Below are 14,909 nucleotides of genomic sequence, written 5' to 3'. Positions count from 1 at the left end.
CACTCAGCCCAACCCAAGGATCATCCTTAATACTTGTATTCAAATAGGTCCAAATCCTAAGAGCCGCTGAGCACTATATTTTGCTCTCAATAGGTCCTTCGTCATTCTGTCACCATGCACACATCCTCTGTCATAATACAAGAACCAGGTGACTTTCAATGACACTGAAAAACAACAAATTTAAACTGATTGAAAGGGAAGTATTTTTGTCAAACACAGAAATCACCTGTGGAACTCATTACTAGCAAATATTGAGGCCAAAAACATGTAAGGATTAAAAAAAAAAAAAAAGCATGTTCTCCTTTGAGTGATTGAGCACATAGACATTCCACTGTAGGTGTATATGGACCCAGTGCACTCAAGTCAGAGTCTGTCAGCCACATCTGCAGGCAGCACATGCGCCCCCACTGTCTTCATGCACCAAGCCAAGGATAAAAAGGGGCAAGGTTGCTGCTTCTGTCTCAGTTCCTTCTGACCACCATGGGAAAGAGCTGGAGCTCACTGTCGCTCTTTAAGTTTTGGTTAATCAGCCTTCAGGAATTCTTGTATTGTCTGTAGTTGTTGCTTAATTTAGTGTAGTTAGTAATGTAGTGGTTTATCTGGTGTTTGTGACACACTATACCTCAGGGGAGCGCCCTATAGCCCCCATATTCATCATTTGTATATAATTATGACATTGCATTGTGACATTGTGAACTCACCCCCACACTGGACCGGGAAGGGTTAACTCCTCACTGTGGGTAAAGGAAGCCACGCCCCCACATCCCTACCAGGCATGCTCCAAGTGTAGCAGCAGTATAAGAGGGAATCCAGAGACCCCAAAGACGCACAGATCACAGATGGGAGTGACAAGGTAGGAAGTAGCCCCGGGGGGGGGACAAGTCAGCGTGTTGCGGATGGATCCCCACTGACCCAGTGGTGGACTCACTTGCCACTGCAAGAGCCCTGGCCCCCTACCTGGCTGCCACCCCCCCTCCCGGGTGGCAACCCACACACACACACACACACACACCCTCGCTAGGCCCTACAGCCCCTCCCAGAGGGCCATCCTATTGACTCTGGCCTCTAGGCCATACAGCCGTGCCCAGAATGTGACCCTGTTGGCTCTGGATGCAAAGCCATACAGCCGAGTCCGGAGGGTGACTATATTGGCTCTGACTGCTAGGCCATACAGCCACGCCTGGAGGGGTATCTCCATTGACTCGGGCTGCTAGACCTGGCTGCTGGTGAACCCAGTGGATCATTAATGATTCTGGCCACTGCCCTGTAGACCCAGGGTATCTCTATTGACTTTGCCCATTGGGCCTTACTGCCTTGCAAACCCTGGGGTACCCCTGTGGATTCTGGACACTAGTCCTTACTGCCTGCCAGAGAAGGGCTACCCCCCAGATGTGGGTCACATTACCCTATTGCCCTGTGAAACAAGGCGATTCTATAGACTCCGGCCATTGGGCCTTAAAGCCCTGCAGATCAGAGCAGCTCTACAGACTCCTGCCCTTAGGTCTCATGGCCTGGAGACCAAGGGTAGCTTGAAGGATGGCGTGAACTCACCCTGCACTGGACGTGGTCTCTCCCACCCCGTCATATGCATATAAAGCATGCCTTGTAAGGTATCATGGGAAAGGTTATGATCCTTTGAAACCCACTGTTCCGAATAAATATGTATATCTTTAATTAATATGAAGCTATGAGAATTGTGTTGTATGGTTGTCACCAAAATATGTTGTGGGTTTGGGAAGTGCTGATATTATCTCTCCCAAAGACAATAGCAAGGGAGGTAACCAATGCCCGGGCAGATGCCAAACAGACATCACCAGCCATTGTTCAGCAGAGGAGTTTCAATTCAATGACTCACTCACAGGAGGCACACCAGGGGTATTGCTTCACCCTGTGACTCAGCAATGCCCACCAGACATGCCTGGTGGGCTTATGTTTTCCAAGCACAGGGACTAAGGGTATAAAACACAACACAGTGGCCCCAGGCTTTGCCTTTTCTCCTCCCCTACCTACACTGCAAGCAGCAAGATTGCTCAGAAGACTGGAGACTCTAACAGAGAAGACTGACCCAGGTTTCAAGGGTGAAACCTGCGTACTATGAACTGCAATATCCAGTGGGATGAGAAAACTGCTTGGTCTAAATAATGCCTAGTGTCTTACAGGTTTAAGATTTAGATTGTGCACTTATTTTGTTTTCTTTGGTAACTAACTCTGACTTTTTCCAATGACTTATAATAACTTAAAATCTATCTTTTGTAACCAGTAAACTTGTTTTACTGTTTATCTGTACCAGTGAGTTTGCCTGAACTGTTTGGTAAATCTGCTCAGGTCACAAAGGCTGGTGCATGTCCACTTTCCATTGATGAAGTGGTGAACCAGTTAATAAACATGCATTGCCCAAAAAGAAGGTCTTGAGCAGTGCAAGACGGTATATTCCTAGGGTACTAGGCTGGGAGCTGCAGAGGTTTGGCTGGTGCCTTTCTCTGTGTGATTCATGAATGACTCTGGGAGCATTCATGCAATCTTGCTGGGTGTGGGGTTCCACATGCGGTTGTACTGAGTGGTAACAGCACCTGGAGGGGTTGCTTGCCACCAGTAAGTCATTGTGAAAGACAATCCAGAATAGTGAGTAAAAGGGGCACAGCGGTTCCACAGTGCCAGGCTGCACCCTGGGGAGATCCCAGTGGTGCAATGAGCTGGGTAAATACACAGTGTGTTGTAGTGAGCAAGATTTGCACTTCATACACTGGTATAGGGATTTTAAGTGAGATTCAGGTGTGGTGGCTAAGGACAGTCAAGAGGAGGCTACCAGTTTGTAATTTTCTGTTTGTTTATTTCGGGAAAGGGAAGTAGGGACAGAAAAGCAGGAAAATGAGTGAAAGCAGTGAAGCCATTGAGAAGCTGGAGCTGTTTAGACTGCAGGTTGCAGAATAAGAGAGGGAGCACCAGAGAATATTGGAGCTAAAGGATCTCAAGATAAACGAGAAAGAGAGAACCTGAGAACCAGAAACAAGCACGTCTAAGCCCTGGTCTACACTAGGACTTTAGGTCGAATTCAGCAGCATTAAATCGATGTAAACCTGCACTCGTCCACACGATGAAGCCCTTTATTTCGACTTAAAGGGCTCTTAAAATCGATTTCCTTACTCCACCCCTGACAAGTGGATTAGCGCTTAAATCGACGTTCCCAGCTCGAATTTGGGGTACTGTGGACACAATTCGATGGTATTGGCCTCCGGGAGCTATCCCAGAGTGCTCCATTGTGACCGCTCTGGACAGCACTCTCAACTCAGATGCACTGGCCAAGTAGACAGGAAAAGAACCGCGAACTTTTGAATCTCATTTCTTGTTTGGCCAGCGTGGCAAGCTGCAGGTGACCATGCAGAGCTCATCAGCAGAGGTGACCATGATGGAGTCCCAGAATCGCAAAAGAGCTCCAGCATGGACCGAACGGGAGGTACGGGATCTGATCGCTGTTTGGGGAGAGGAATCCATGCTATCAGAACTCCGTTCCAGTTTTCGAAATGCCAAAACCTTTGTCAAAATCTCCCAGGGCATGAAGGACAGAGGCCATAACAGGGACCCGAAGCAGTGCCGCGTGAAACTGAAGGAGCTGAGGCAAGCCTACCAGAAAACCAGAGAGGCGAACGGCCGCTCCGGGTCAGAGCCCCAAACATGCCGCTTCTATGATGAGCTGCATGCCATTTTAGGGGGTTCAGCCACCACTACCCCAGCCGTGTTATTTGACTCCTTCAATGGAGATGGAGGCAATATGGAAGCAGGTTTTGGGGACAAAGAAGATGATGATGATAATGAGGTTGTAGATAGCTCACAGCAAGCAAGCGGAGAAACCGGTTTTCCTGACAGCCAGGAACTGTTTCTCACCCTGGACCTGGAGCCAGTACCCCCCGAACCCACCCAAGGCTGCCTCCTGGACCCAGCAGGCGGAGAAGGGACCTCCGGTGAGTGTACCTTTTAAAATACTATACATGGTTTAAAAGCAAGCATGTGAAAGGATTACTTTGCCCTGGCATTCACGGTTCTCCTGGATGTACTCCCAAAGCCTTTGCAAAAGGTTTCTGGGGAGGGCAGCCTTATTGCGTCCTTCATGGTAGGACACTTTACCACTCCAGGCCAGTAACACATACTCGGGAATCATTGTACAACAAAGCATTGCAGTGTATGTTTGCTGGCGTTCAAACAACATCCGTTCTTTATCTCTCTGTGTTATCCTCAGGAGAGTGAGATATAATTCATGGTCACCTGGTTGAAATAGAGTGCTTTTCTTCAGGGGACACTCAGAGGAGCCCATTCCTGCTGGGCTGTTTGCCTGTGGCTAAACAGAAATGTTCCCCGCTGTTAACCACAGGGAGGGGGGAAGGTTGAGGGGGTAGCCACGCGGTGGGGGGAGGCAAAATGCGACCTTGTAACGAAAGCACATGTGCTATGTATGTAATGTTAACAGCAAGGATTACCCTGAAAGAGTGTAGCCACTGTTTTATAAAATGTGTCTTTTTAAATACCGCTGTCCCTTTTTTTTTCTCCACCAGCTGCATGTGTTTCAATGATCACAGGATCTTCTCCTTCCCAGAGGCTAGTGAAGCTTAGAAAGAAAAAAAAACGCACTCGCGATGAAATGTTCTCCGAGCTCTTGCTGTCCTCCCACACTGACAGAGCACAGACGAATGCATGGAGGCAAATAATGTCAGAGTGCAGGAAAGCACAAAATGACCAGGAGGAGAGGTGGCGGGCTGAAGAGAGTAAGTGGCGGGCTGAAGAGAGTAAGTGGCGGGCTGAAGAGAGTAAGTGGCGGGCTGAAGAGAGTAAGTGGCGGGCTGAAGAGAGTAAGTGGTGGGCTGAAGAGAGTAAGTGGCGGGCTGAAGACAGGGCTGAAGCTCAAATGTGGCAGCAGCATGATGAGAGGAGGCAGGATTCAATGCTGAGGCTGCTGGAGGACCAAACCAGTATGCTCCAGTGTATGGTTGAGCTGCAGCAAAGGCAACTGGAGCACAGACTGCCACTACAGCCCCTGTGTAACCAACCGCCCTCCTCCCCAAGTTCCATAGCCTCCACACCCAGACGCCCAAGAACGCGGTGGGGGGGCCACCGGCCAACCAGCCACTCCGCCACAGAGGATTGCCCAAAAAAAAGAAGGCTGTCATTCAATAAATTTTAAAGTTGTAAACTTTTAAAGTGCTGTGTGGCATTTTCCTTCCCTCCTCCACCACCCCTCCTGGGCTACCTTGGTAGTCATCCCCTATTTGTGTGATGAATGAATAACGAATGCATGAATGTGAAGCAACAATGACTTTATTGCCTCTGCAAGCGGTGATTGAAGGGAGGAGGGGAGGGTGGTTAGCTTACAGGGAAGTAGAGTGAACCAAGGGGCGGGGGGGGGGTTTCATCAAGGAGAAATAAACAGAACTCTCACACCGTAGCCTGGCCAGTCATGAAACTGGTTTTCAAAGCTTCTATGATGTGTACCGCGCCCTCCTGTGCTCTTCTAACCGCCCTGGTGTCTGGCTGCACGTAACCAGCAGCCAGGCGATTCGCCTCAACCTCCCACCCTGCCATAAACGTCTCCCCCTTACTCTCACAGATATTGTGGAGCACACAGCAAGCAGTAATAACAGTGGGAATATTGGTTTCGCTGAGGTCTAAGCGAGTCAGTAAACTGCGCCAGCGCGCCTTTAAACGTCCAAATGCACATTCTACCACCATTCTGCACTTGCTCAGCCTGTAGTTGAACAGCTCCTGACTACTGTCCAGGCTGCCTGTGTACGGCTTCATGAGCCATGGCATTAAGGGGTAGGCTGGGTCCCCAAGGATACATATAGGCATTTCAACATCCCCAACAGTTATTTTCTGGTCTGGGAATAAAGTCCCTTCCTGCAGCTTTTGAAACAGACCAGAGTTCCTGAAGATGTGAGCGTCATGTACCTTTCCCGGCCATCCCACGTTGATGTTGGTGAAACGTCCCTTGTGATCCACCAGAGCTTGCAACACTATCAAAAAGTACCCCTTGCAGTTTATGTACTCGGCGGCTTGGTGCTCCAGTGCCAAAATAGGGATATGGGTTCCGTCTATGGCCCCACCACAGTTAGGGAATCCCATTGCAGCAAAGCCATCCACTATGACCTGCACATTTCCCAGGGTCACTACCCTTGATATCAGCAGATCTTTGATTGTGTGGGCTACTTGCATCACAGCAGCCCCAACAGTAGATTTACCCACTCCAAATTGATTCCCAACTGACCGGTAGCTGTCTGGTGTTGCAAGCTTCCACAGGGCTATCGCCACTCACTTCTCAACTGTGAGGGCTGCTCTCATCTTGGTATTCATGCACCTCAGGGCAGGGGAAAGCAAGTCACAAAGTTCCATGAAAGTGTCCTTACGCATGCGAAAGTTTCGCAGCCACAGGGAATCGTCCCAGACCTGCAACACTATGCGGTCCCACCAGTCTGTGCTTGTTTCCCAAGCCCAGAATCGGCGTTCCACAGCATGAACCTGCCCCATTAGCACCATGATGCACGCATTGGCAGGGCCCATGCTTTCAGAGAAATCTGTGTCCATGTCCTGATCACTCACGTGACCGCGCTGACGTCGCCTCCTCACCCGGTATCGCTTTGCCAGGTTCTGGTGTTGCATATACTGCTGGATAATGCGTGTGGTGTTTAATGTGCTCCTAATTGCCAAAGTGAGCTGAGCGGCCTCCATGCTTGCCTTGGTATGGCGTCCGCACAGAAAAAGGCGCGGAACGATTGTCTGCCATTGCTCTGACGGAGGGAGGGGCGACTGACGACACGGCTTACAGGGTTGGCTTCAGGAAGCTAAAATCAACAAAGGGGGTGGCTTTACATCACGGAGTATTTCAGGCAGGACTTCACAGAGGGTTCCAATAAGAAATGGTGCACGTAAGTTATTGTTCTTATTGGAACAAGGAGGTTAGCCTGGCCTCTGATTGATACATGGCTAGATTTACCTCGCTGCACCTTCTCTGTGAGTGACTGCAGTGTGACCTAGAGGAATGAGTCCCCTAGACGGGGGAGTGGGGGAAGCAAATGAATACAAAACAAATCTGGTCTATTTCTTGTTTTGATCCACTCCATCTATCTTTTACATTTTTGGCTAGCAGCAGACAGTGCAGAAGGACTGCATGCCATCCACATCTCATGGCTGCTCGGCAGAAGATGGTACAGTACGACTGCTAGCCATCCTCATCTCTTGCCTGCCCAGCAGAAGATGGTACAGTATGACTGCTAGCCATCCTCATCTCTTGCCTGCCCGGCAGAAGATGGTACAATACGACTGCTAGCAATCCGTATCGCCTGCCTGCTCACCATAAGACGGTTCAATAGGACTGACTGCAGGACTAAAGAGAATGACCTGGTCAAGTCCCTCCAAATTTAGTCCCTGCGCCCATGTCTACCAAGGTGCTCCCAGCCGACGTGGCCAGGAGCACCTCGGACACGACGAGGACGGCTACCAGTCGTACTGCACCGTCTGCTGCCAGAAGGCAATGGGTTGCTGCTACTGTGTAGCAATGCCGTACCGCGTCTGCCAGCACCCAGGAGACATAGGGTGATGGTTACCTGAGCGGGCTCCATGCTTGCCGTGGTATGGTGTCTGCACAGGTAACTCAGGAAAAAAGGCACGAAACGATTGTCTGCCGTTGCTTTCACGGAGGGAGGGAGGGAACGGGGGCCCGACGACATGTACCCAGAACCACCCGCGACAATGTTTTAGCCCCATCAGAGTGCTCCATTGTGACTGCTCTGGACAGCACTCTCAGATGCACGATTGTTTGCCATTGCTCTGACGCAGGGAGGGGCGACTGAGGACACGGCTTACAGGGTTGGCTTCAGGGAGCTAAAATCAACAAAGGGGGTGGCTTTACATCAAGGAGTATTTCAGGCAGGACTTCACAGAGGGTTTCAATAAGAAATGGTGCACGTAAGTTATTGTTCTTATTGGAACAAGGAGGTTAGCCTGGCCTCTGATTGATACATGGCTAGATTTACCTCGCTGCACCTTCTCTGTGAGTGACTGCAGTGTGACCTAGAGGAATGAGTCCCCTAGATGGGAGAGTGGGGGAAGCAAATGAATACAAAACAAATCTGGTCTATTTCTTGTTTTGATCCACTCCATCTATCTTTTACATCTTTGGCTGGCAGCAGACAGTGCAGAAGGACTGCATGCCATCCACATCTCTTGGCTGCTTGGCAGAAAATGGTACAGTACGACTGCTAGCAATCCGTATCGCCTGCCTGCTCACCATAAGATGGCTCAATAGGACTGACTGCAGGACTAAAGAGAATGACCTGGTCAAGTCACTCCAAATTTAGTCCCTGCGCCCATGTCTGTCCAGGCGCTCCCAGCTGACGTGGCCAGGAGCACCTCGGACATGACGATGACGGCTACCAGTCGTATTGTACCATCTGCTGCCACAAGGCAAGGGGTTGCTGCTACTGTGTAGCAATGCCGTACCGCGTCTGCCAGCACCCAGGAGACATAGGGTGACGGTTACCTGAGCAGGCTCCATGCTTGCCGTGGTATGGCGTCTGCACAGGTAACTCAGGAAAAAAGGCACGAAACGATTGTCTGCCCTTGCTTTCACGGAGGGAGGGAGGGAGGGAAGGGGGGCCTGACGATATGTACCCAGAACCACCCGCGACAATGTTTTAGCCCCATCAGGCATTGGGATCTCAACCCAGAATTCCAATGGGCAGCGGAGACTGCGGGAACTGTGGGATAGCTATCCATAGTGCAATGCTCTGGAAGTCGACTCTAGCCTCGGTACTGTGGAAGCGCTCCGCCGAGTTAATGCACTTAATGCACTTAGAGCATTTTCTGTGGGGACACACACACTCAAATATATAAAACCGATTTCTAAAAACCGACTTCTATAAATTCGACCTTATTCCCTAGTGTAGACATACCCTAAGGGCCCCAGAATTAAGAGTTAGAGAATCTGAGGAAAAAGAAAGAGATAGAAAACACCAACTGGACCTGCTAGAGAAGCAGGACCAGAACCCATCGACCCCAACTATTCCCACCACTCCAAAAATCCACAATTGGGACCATTTATGTCCTGCATACAATGAAGTAGATGATATTTCTGAATATTTGACTACCTTTGAAAGGCTGTGTGCAGTGCATGAAATCCCTTAGGCCAAGAGAGTTCCTACCTTGATTGTGAAATTAACTGGTAAAGCTCTAAATGTATTCAATGAACTGCCCATTAAGGATGCTTTATGCTGTTATAAATTCAAAAACACTGTTTTGCAAAGGTTTCAGATTATCTCTGAAACATACAGAGTTAAATTTAGGAATCTTAAGAGGGATATTGGCATGTGTAATGGGGAATATGTGGCGGGGGGGAGGAAGATTTGATGGGAAAATGGGTGAAGGGCAAAGGTGTTACAAGCTTTGAGGGAACGTTTGATCTTGTTGCTCAAGAGCATTTCCTAGGCATATGTTAAGTGTCTATGGGACAAAAATGTAAAGTCTGTGGATGAGATGGCATCTTTGAACAGACATAGGCATCTATTGAAAGCAAACCACCAAAAGAGGGGTTTAAACCTGATGGGAAGGGAGGGTCCCGTTTTATCCCTAGCAAGAAGGAGAGGGTTTGGGAGTCTAGATCTAGTAATAGGATTTTATGTTTGTACTTTGTACAATTTAGAATGAAGGATAATGAATAATGAGATAATAATGTAACATGTATTAATGTATGACGTGACCATATCCTGCCAGCCACCCGTTTTGAATAGCAGAAAGTAGTGGCCTAATGCACTATTGGTAGAGATGCATCAGCCAGAATTTCTTTGTGTCTGGACTGATTTCAAGGCAGTAACAGACCTTTGAGGGTCACCACTTTGTTGTAGGTTTAGCATTTTAAAATAAGTAAAAGAATACCATGATTGTTTTCTTTTGCATTGCAACTTGATGTTCCTGTTCAAAATGTTCTGTGTAAATTAATTCTGTTTTGTGTGTGAATGAGGAATGTGTGTTATAAGAGATAAGTGTGAAGGCCATTCTAGGGAGGAACCGGAGACAGACGCAAGGGTGCCAGGAGGCTGTAACACGCCCCGATTGAAATATCACAGGAGGGCAGATTGACGACTCTAAAGATGAGACAGGTACCTATCAATTGGGACAAGATAGCTGTGATCAAAACCAGCATCAGATAACTCCCTGAGAAACTTGTTGAAAGAACAAGATAAAGGGTGAGAAGGACAATTTAAGAAAACAAGCACTCGTCAAACAACAATTGATTACAGCATGACGGTGCAAAACTCATTGGTCCCAATGAAGGAAAATCACTATAAGAACAGGGTGCCTTGCCATGAAACTTGGGTTCGTCCTGCCAAGACTTCCCCGGAGCATCATGTTGCGACTGACAGAACCCGGCTCCTCCCCACCTGTGATCAACCTAGCTGGCCACTAGATTGATCCAGACTCTGGACTGGTAACTATAACATTGACTGGCAGGACTCTGTGTGTGTGGTGTGATTGAATGCATATGCTAATTGTTGTATCTTCAATACACGCTTCGTATTGCCTTTTACCCTGAAGAAGATCCTGTGTGCTTCTTATAAGCATATCACAGACATTCCCCTCACGCAAAAACATCCCCTTACTGGTAATTCCTATCTCAAACCTCCTATCAAGACAGAGGAGCCCAGAAGGTGCTACCTCTGTAAGTCCACTGAGTACCTGAAGAATAGATGCCCAAGCTGAGGGAAAGTAAGCCCCCACTAGCCCATGTTAGTGCAGCTTTCCTCAGCAAAGAGGCCCCGGAGGGAAACCAGACAGGAACACCCACATCTTACCGAGCAAGTTTTGTGGGGACCCAATACAGTATTCCTTCTTGCTACTGATCACCAAACTAACAGTCCTAGCCTTGTGGAAGAAGTCATTCCCCACTAGCATGTCCATTACTGACACAATCAGATCACTTTCCAGACCTTCCTATGCCACATAGATTTTAGCTAGTGGTACAGGGAATCTAGTTTCACCCACCCCCACAATCACAGAGTCATAGAATATCAGGGCTGGAAGGGACCCCAGAAGGTCATCTAGACCAACCCCCTGCTCAAAGCAGGACCGACCCCCAATTAAATCATCCCAGCCAGGGCTTTGTCAAGCCTGACCTTAAAAACCTCTAAGGAAGGAGATTCCACCACCTCCCTAGGTAACGCATTCCAGTGTTTCACCACCCTCTTAGTGAAAAAGTTTTTCCTAATATCCGACCTAAACCTCCCCCACTGCAACTTGAGACCATTACTCCTTGTCCTGTCCTCTTCTACCACTGAGAACAGTCTAGAGCCATCCTCTTTGGAACCCCCTTTCAGGTAGTTGAAAGCAGCTATCAAATCCCCCCTCATTCTTCTCTTCCGCAGACTAAACATCCCCAGTTCCCTCAGCCTCTCCTCATAACTCATGTGTTCCAGTCCCCTAATCATTTTTGTTGCCCTCCGCTGGACTCTTTCCAATTTTTACACATCCTTCTTGTAGTGTGGGACCCAAAACTGGACATAGTACTCCAGATGAGGCCTCACCAGTGTCGAATAGAGGGGAACGATCACGTCCCTCAATCTGCTGGCAATGCCCCTACTTATACATCCCAAAATGCCATTGGCCTTCTTGGCAACAAGGGCACACTGTTGACTCATATCTAGCTTCTCATCCACTGTAACTCCTAGGTCCTTTTCTGCAGAACTGCTGCCAAGCCATTCGGTCCCTAGTCTGTAGCGGTGCATTGGATTCTTCCGTCCTAAGTGCAGGACTCTGCACTTGTCCTTGTTGAACTTCATCAGATTTCTTTTGGCCCAATCCTCCAATTTGTCTAGGTCCCTCTGTATCCTATCCCTACCCTCCAGTGTATCTACCTCTCCTCCCAGTTTAGGGTCATCTGCAAACTTGCTGAGGGTGCAATCCACACCATCCTCCAGATCATTTATGAAGATATTGAATAAAACCAGCCTCAGGACTGACCCTTGGGGCACTCCGCTTGATACAAGCTGCCAACTAGACATGGAGCCATTGATCACTACCCGGTGAGCCCAACAATCTCTACCATTTGGCCAGGCAGTATACTAGTATATATCACGCCAGTATATTGGGTTTCCGGAGGAAAGTGTTGAGGCCCCAGAAACTGCTCAGGGGAATGGAGAAAGTCTCTCTGTTTCTCCTGCAGCAGAAGGCAGCAGCCTGCTTTCAGGTGGGGGAGGGGCTGGGATGAACTCCTCCACGCCTGAGGAAGACCGCATACACTCAGGGCCAAGGGCAGGGGAAATGTTGTCTGTGACTGAGGATGCTGTCCCAGTTGTTAGCTGTCTGTCTTTTGCTCAGCTGCAAAACCAAGGGGAACGGGAAGAAGTTTTTTAAAGCGCATGGGAAATTGTATAGAGAGGCTCCTGTGGGAAAGAACAAAAGCCCCGGGCAGCCCTTTAAGCAGTTGCTTGTACCCAGCCAACACTGTGGGGAATTAATGTGGCTAGCACATGATAGTCCTTTTGCTGTTTACTTGGGGGTACAGAGAACATATGACAGGCTAAAGAGAAATTTCTACTGGCCAGGAATACAGAATGATGTAAAAGATTATTGCGGGTCTTGTGAATTGTGCCAGGACAGCAAGAAACCTGTAGGACCTCAGAAAGTTCCTCTGTGTCGCTTGCCCATGATACAGGAGGCATTCCTAAGGGTAGCGATGGACATCGTGGTCCTTATGCAGCATCTCACCCAGAGAGGGAACAGGTATATCTTAATAGTAGTGGAATTTGCCACCAGGTACCCTGAAGCAGTTGCTCTGACTAATGTTGAAGCTGAGACTGTGGCAAAGACCCTTCTCACTATATTCAGCAGAGTGGGTTTCCCTAAAGAGATTTTGTCTGATAGAGGGGAAAATTTCATGTCACAACTTTTCAACGAGCTATGGAAGTTGTGTGGGGTGAAACAGCTTAAAACTACCCCATATCACCCACAGGCCAGTGGCTTGGTGGAAAGGTTCAATGGGACCTTAAAATCCATGCTAGAGAAGTACACTAAGAAAAGGGGCCAAAATTGGGATAAGTTATTACCATTTCTGTTGTATGCATACAGGGAGGTACCCCAAGATTCCACAGGGTTGTCCCAATTTGATCTTTTGTATGGAAGAAAAATGAGGGGGCCCCTTGATCTCATTAGAGATCTCTGGGAGGGGAACACTGAAGTAAATGAAGAACCAGTGACTGAATACGTTCAGAGGTTCAGGAAAGAATTAAAAGACATGATGGAAATCGTTAAACCAATCTCCAAGACAGTCAGTCCAAACAAAAGGCATGGCATTACAAAAATACTTGTAAATGCATGTTTGAAATGGGGGATTTGGTGATGGTGTTAAGTCCAGTGAAAAAATATAAGATGCAAAACTCTTGGGAGGGACCCTTTGAGGTAGTAGAAGTGGCAAATGAGGACACGTATCAAGTTAAAAAGCCCCTTGATGATGCTGTCTCACAGCTTGTGCATGCGAACAGGCTGAAAGCCTATCACAGTAGGGAAGCCATAACAAACCTGATCTGTTGCATGGAAGGGGAAATGGAGGCACATCCCCTTATTGATTTAATGGCTGAATGCCAAGAGGGTTCAACCATAGAAAACGTTGAAATCTGCAGTGAGTTAACGCCAACTGAAAGGGGGGGGGAAGTATTATCAGTGCTACCAGGATACAGTGAGGTGTTTTCCAACAAGCCAGGAAAAACACACGTTAACCCACAAAATCCTTACAAAAAGGATACAACCACCCCCTTTCAGGCCTTACATGGTCACTGACAAGGTGAAAGAACAAATCTGTACAGAGCTAGACAATATGTTGGATCTGGGAGTGATTAAGGAGTCTGACAGCTCTTGGGCATCCCCTGTAGTCTTGGTCCCTACAAAGGACAAAACTAAGAGTCTGTGTCAACTACAGAAAATGTAATGCTGTTACAGTACCAGATGCATACCCTTTCCCTAGGATTGATGACATGCTGGATATACTGAGCAAAGCCAAATAGCTCAGTACTTTTGATCTAACTCGAGGTTACTGCCAAATCCTTCTGGATGAGGCTGCACAGAAAAAATCCACTTTTATCACTGACATTGGCCTCTATGAATTCACAATGTTACCTTTTGGTCTGGTCAATGTTGGTGCAACCTTCCAGAGACTGGTCAACAAAGTGCTAAGTGGTTTACAAAATTTTGCAAGGGCATACATAGATGACATAGTAACTGGGCATACAATAGATGACATAGTAACATAGATGATGTTCAGTAACTCATGGGACACCACCAGGGAATCGTGCTTTGACAGCTCAAAGAGGCTGGTCTAATCATAAAACCTTCTACATGCAAAATAGGAGCAGCCAAAGTCCCTTATTTAGGACATTGAGTTGGAGGGGGACAAATATCCCTGAGCCGCTCAAAGTAGAAGACGTAAATTGGCCTCTGTGCCTCAAACTAAATGGCAGTTCCAATCATTCATAGGCCTAACAAACTATTACAGAAGATTTGTGTGTGAGTTCAGCAACATTATATCCCCCATCACAGACTTGTGCAAAAAGCACCAACCCAATAAGGTGGTTTAGTCAGAGGCATGCCAAAAGGGTTTTGATAAGATCAAGATACTCTTGTCTGGGAAACCCAGAATAGTGACTAAAGGCGACACAGCGGTCCCACAGTCCCCATTTACACACCCGGGACCCCGTCACAGTGTTTACTATGCAGCAATCTACAGGTTTCAAATAATGTGCCAACATGCAGAGCTGTGATCTCTATAAGTGACAAGCACAAAAGTTGCCCAATCTGCTTAGTGGAGGAATGCGTGAGGAGTAAATGTTCCACTTATACTTCCTTCCCGACAAAAATGAAAAAACCAGGGGATTTAAACC

General features: G+C 47.9%; 1 protein-coding gene across 2 annotated transcripts in view; it reads left to right on the top strand.

The window, feature by feature from the left end:
• LOC144930644 (uncharacterized) overlaps positions 1 to 5,134 on the top strand; it is a 34,395-nt gene extending 29,261 nt beyond the window's left edge. Inside the window, exons 8-9 of one of the 2 annotated variants that reach the window (XR_013635905.1) lie at positions 2,848 to 3,959; positions 4,548 to 5,134. The gene's annotated coding sequence lies outside the window, so the exon portion shown is untranslated. Of the gene's footprint in view, positions 1 to 2,842; positions 3,960 to 4,547 lie in introns of both variants that reach the window. The other variant, XR_013635906.1, reaches the window with a different exon arrangement.
• The last annotated feature ends 9,775 nt before the right edge of the window (positions 5,135 to 14,909 follow it).

Source organism: Lepidochelys kempii, chromosome 6 (assembly GCF_965140285.1).
Source record: "Lepidochelys kempii isolate rLepKem1 chromosome 6, rLepKem1.hap1, whole genome shotgun sequence".
Taxonomy (NCBI): Eukaryota; Metazoa; Chordata; order Testudines; family Cheloniidae; genus Lepidochelys; species Lepidochelys kempii.
The sequence above is the reverse complement of the archived record's forward strand: the minus strand, read 5'-3'. Positions and strand labels throughout refer to the sequence as shown.